The sequence below is a fragment of the Tachyglossus aculeatus genome, chromosome X1 (genome assembly GCF_015852505.1).
Source record: "Tachyglossus aculeatus isolate mTacAcu1 chromosome X1, mTacAcu1.pri, whole genome shotgun sequence".
NCBI lineage: Eukaryota > Metazoa > Chordata > Mammalia > Monotremata > Tachyglossidae > Tachyglossus > Tachyglossus aculeatus.
The window spans coordinates 135,753,226-135,758,253 of NC_052101.1; the positions used below are offsets into that span (position 1 = coordinate 135,753,226).

At 51.3% G+C, this 5,028-nt stretch overlaps 1 protein-coding gene across 1 annotated transcript in view; it reads left to right on the plus strand.

The window, feature by feature from the left end:
* The first annotated feature begins 481 nt into the window (after positions 1-481).
* MOB3A (MOB kinase activator 3A) overlaps positions 482-5,028 on the plus strand; it is a 40,764-nt gene continuing 36,217 nt past the window's right edge. Inside the window, exon 1 of the mRNA XM_038740075.1 lies at positions 482-565. The gene's annotated coding sequence lies outside the window, so the exon portion shown is untranslated. The remainder of the gene's footprint in view (positions 566-5,028) is intronic.

Here is a 5,028-nt window from a genome sequence, read left to right on the forward strand (position 1 = left end):
GTATTTTACTTGTACATATCTATTCTATTTATTTCATTTTGTTAGTATGTTTGGTTTTGTTGTCTGTCTCCCCCTTTTAGACTGTGAGCCCACTGTTGGGTAGGGACCGTCTCTATATGCTGCCAACTTGTACTTCCCAAGCGCTTAGTACAGTGCTCTGCACACAGTAAGCGCTCAATAAATACGATTGATGATGATGAAGGCTGTGTGCAACCCGATTATCGTGTCTCTACCCCAGCGCTTAGTACAGTGCCAGGCATAAATGCCATTGAAAAAAAACCCAAAACGAAACCCGGAGATGCCGCTTCCCCGGCCGTCGCCTTCTAAGGCGGCAATGAGTTCAGGCCCCGGCGGCCTCGTCAACCTTTGTCATGTGCCGCGAGCGGCTCCTTTAAAAGAAGTAGTTCCGGCCGGGCCGCGGAAGCGGGACTGGTAATGTTCCGCGCCGCCCCTCCGGAGAGAGAGAGAAAGAGAAAGTTGGAGCGCGGTGGGGCCAGAGTTGCCGGGAAGAAGCCATCACTTGGAGCGGCCGGAGGAGCCACCGGCGCCGGAACGAGACTGACCGGTGAGGGCCGAGCGGGGTCGGAAGAAGCCCGGAGCCCCGGGGCCGGCGAGGGAGGGACTGGGTGCCCACTGTTGGGCAGGGACTGTCTCTATATGTTGCCAATTTGTACTTCCCAAGCGCTTAGTACAGTGCTCTGCACATAGTAAGCGCTCAATAAATACGATTGATGATAATGGGTGGGAGGTGTGGTAATCTCCTCCCCGTGCCTCGTTCTCGCCCGTCCCGCCGTCGACCCCCGGCCCACGTCCTCCCCCGGGCCTGGAATGCCCTCCCTCTGCCCATCCGCCAAGCTAGCTCTCTTCCTCCCTTCAAGGCCCTACTGGGAGCTCACCTCCTCCAGGAGGCCTTCCCACACTGAGCCCCTTCCTTCCTCTCCCCCTCGCCCCCCTCCATCCCCCCTTCTTACCTCCTTCCCTTCCCCACAGCACCTGTATATATGTATATATGTTTGTACATATTTATTACTCTATTTATTTTACTTGTACATATCTATCCTATTTATTTTATTTTGTTGGTATGTTTGGTTTTGTTCTCTGTCTTCCCCTTTTAGACTGTGAGCCCACTGTTGGGTAGGGACTGGCTCTATATGTTGCCAATTTGTACTTCCCAAGCGCTTAGTACAGTGCTCTGCACATAGTAAGTGCTCAATAAATACGATTGATGATGATGATGATGAGCCCCTTCCTTCCTCTCCCCCTTGTCCCCCTCTCCATCCCCTCCTTCTTGCCTCCTTCCCTTCCCCGCAGCACCTGTATATATGTATATATGTTTGTACGTATTTATTACTCTATTTATTTTACTTGTACCTATGTATTCTATTTATTTTGTTGATGTGTTTGGTTTTGTTCTCTGTCTCCCCCTTCTAGACTGTGAGCCCGCTGTTGGGTAGGGACTGTATATGTTGCCAACTTGGACTTCCCAAGCGCTTAGTCCAGTGCTCTGCACACAGTAAGCGCTCAATAAATACGATTGATGATGATGATGATGTGGGCCAGGAGGAGACCCAGGGGACGGCGACGGACAGAGAGAGGGAGGGGCGCGAAAGCCCGGAAATCATGGCAAGGGTCTGGCATGGCCTTTTAGACTGTGAGCCCACTGTTGGGTAGGGACTGTCTCTATGTGTTGCCAATTTGTACCTCCCAAGCGCCTAGTACAGTGCTCTGCACGTAGTAAGCGCTCAATAAATACGATTGATGATGATGATGGCAGCTGGGCGGCTCGAAGAGGAGGCTTCCTTGGAGGAGAATGGGGTCGCCCCACCCCTCCCTGCCGCCGCCTTTCTTCCTCTCCCCTGCCCTCCTCTCCTCCCTTCCTCTTCGCCCTCCCGCTCTTCCTCCTTTCCTTCCCCATGCAGCCCCCTCTTCTCCCGTGCCCCGCCAGCCTCCAGCGCCCGCCGAAGGGCCAGATGCTTCCCGAGCAGTGGGGAGGCTGGTGATGAGGAAACATTTTAAGCCCCCAAAAGGTGCTTCCGTGACTGGGGATTTCCTGTACTTTGCCCGGCCACCGCCTTTCACCACCCCCACTCGGAGGGTTTGCAGTTTGAGGAACCAAAAGTATGAGCCGGACTTTCAGCCTGAACTCCGGGTTTCCTGGTTGGCTACTTTGGTTTAACTTAGATGAATCCGCTAAGCTAACTCTCTTCCTCCCTTCAAGGCCCTACTGAGAGCTCACCTCCTCCAGGAGGCCTTCCCAGACTGAGCCCCCTCCTTCCTCTCCCCCCTCGTCCCCCTCTCCATCCCCCCATCTTACCTCCTTCCCTTCCCCACAGCACCTGTATATATGTATATATGTTTGTACGTATTTATTACTCTACTTGTACATATCTATTCTATTTATTTTACTTTGTTAGTATGTTTGGTTTTGTTCTCTGTCTCCCCCTTTTAGACTGTGAGCCCACTGTTGGGTAGGGACTGTCTCTATATGTTGCCAACTTGGACTTCCCAAGCGCTTAGTACAGTACTCTGCACACAGTAAGTGCTCAATAAATACGATTGATGATGATGATGATGAATAGAAAATGTTTAAGCCACTGAGCCCCTTAATTGCATTTGTTTTAAAAAAAAAAAAAAACCCAAACCCCGAATACGGTTTTTGCCCAACGGACTAAAACAGCTTTCTAAAATTGGGATTTTCCAGCAAAGCTTGTATTTTCCATTTTGGACCCCATCATGGGTGGCATTGAGAGGATGATCAAGTCTCCCGCTTTGGTCCTGAGAGTTTAGAATGGAGACCCTGTGCCGAGGAACTGCTTTTAGCATCCCTCCCCGGCAAAGTGTTAATCTCTGTGCAGCCTAGATTATTCCCACAAACATATCCCCTTTAGTAATCGAATGAGACATTTGGGGGTGTAAGTGGAACAAGTCAACCAGTGGATCCCAAGCTCTTAGTACAGTGCTCTGCACACAGTAAGCGCTCAGTAAATACGATTGAATGAATGAATGAATGAATCGGTTAATCCTCCACCTCACTTGGGCAGCACAGGCTCATCCAGGGCATTTGATGCTGCTTGTTTTCAGATCGCGAGAGGATGTCCCATCTGGCTTCGCTAACCATATTGAGGCGTAATTTTCACGTTGAAAGATACCACTCTGCTAACTCTTAGGGGTGTAAATCTTTGAGGTAGGAGGGCCCGCAGCGGCGGTGCCGGGAGCCGGAGTGTCTCCGGGTCCAGTGCAACTTGCCAGGCAGCTGCGGGGTCCACACCAGGGGGCAAGAGGTGGAGCCACAATTTTGCCTGAGTCCATCGGGCGAGCTGACTCTTCTGCTCAAATGGCTTTGGAGGCATGCCAACCCCATGGAGTTGGTGTTGGGGAAGGAACAGAGAAGGGTAAGTGAGATCAATCCGTCAGTGGTATTGACTGGGGCAGAGCACTTTACCAAGTGCCTTGGGGAGTACAGTACCATTGTGTTGATAGACACAGTCTTCAAGCCCCTTCAAAACCCTACTGAAGGCTCACCTTTTCCAAGAGACCTTTCCAGACTAAGCCTCCCTTTTCCTCAACTCCCCCTCCCCTCCGTGTCGCCTCAACTCGCTCCCTTTGCTCTACCCCCCTCTTCCTACCCCACAGCACTTATGGATATATGTATAATTCTATTTATTTCTATGCCTGTTTACTTGTTTTGATGTCTGTTTCCCCTCTTCTAGATGGTAAGCCCGGTGTGGGTAGAGATTGTTTCTCTTTATTGCTGAACTGTACTTTCTGAGTGCTTACTACAGTGCTCTGCAAACAGGAAGTGCTCAATAAATACGATTGAATGAATGAGTGAATAAGCATGATCCTTGTCTTCAAGGAGCTTACAGTCTACAGGGGGGAGACAGACATTAAAACCGATTACATCTGGATAGGCACTATGTTCCATGGGGCTGAGGGGACTATCTAAGTGTTCAAGGGGTACACAGCCAAGTAAGTGCTTAGGCGACACAGAAAGGAGGGCAAATAAGGTGGGGAAATAATCAATCAATCGTATTTATTGAGCACTTACTGTGTGCAGAGCACTGTACTAAGCGCTTGGGAAGTACAAGTTGGCAACATATAGAGACAGTCCCTACCCAACAGTGGGCTCACAGTGTAGAAGGGGGAGACAGAGAACAAAACCAGACATATTAACAAAATAAAATAAATAGAATAGATATGTACAAGTAAAATAAATAGAGTAATAAATATGTACAAACATATGTACATATATACAGGTGCTGTGGGGAAGGGAAGGAGGTAAGACGGGGGATGGAGATGGGGACGAGGGGGAGAGGAAGGAGGGGACTCAGTGTGGGAAGGCCTCCTGGAGGAGGTGAGCTCTCAGTAGGGCCTTGAAGGGAGGAGGAGAGTTAGCTTGGCAGATGGGCAGAGGGAGGGCATTCCAGGCCAGGGGGAGGACGTGGGCCGGGGGTCGATGGCGGGACAGGCGAGAACGAGGCACGGTGAGGAGATTAGCGGCAGAGGAGCGGAGGGTGCGGGCTGGGCTGGAGAAGGAGAGAAGGGAGGTGAGGTAGGAGGGGGCGAGGGGATGGACAGCCTTGAAGCCGAGGGTGAGGAGTTTCTGCCTGATGCGCAGATTGATTGGTAGCCACTGGAGATTTTTGAGGAGGGGAGTAACATGCCCTGAGCATTTCTGGACAAAGACAATCCGGGCAGCAGCCTGAAGCATGGATTGAAGTGGGGAGAGACACGAGGATGGGAGATCAGAGAGAAGGCTGACGCAGTAGTCCAGACGGGATAGGATGAGAGCCTGAATGAGCAGGGTAGCGGTTTGGATGGAGAGGAAAGGGTGGATCTTGGCAATGTTGCGGAGCTGAGACCGGCAGGTTTTGGTGACGGCTTGGATGTGAGGGGTGAACGAGAGAGCGGAGTCCAGGATGACACCAAGGTTGCGGGCTTGAGAGACGGGAAGGATAGTAGTGCCGTCAACAGTGATGGGAAAGTCAGGGAGAGGGCAGGGTTTGGGAGGGAAGACAAGGAGTTCAG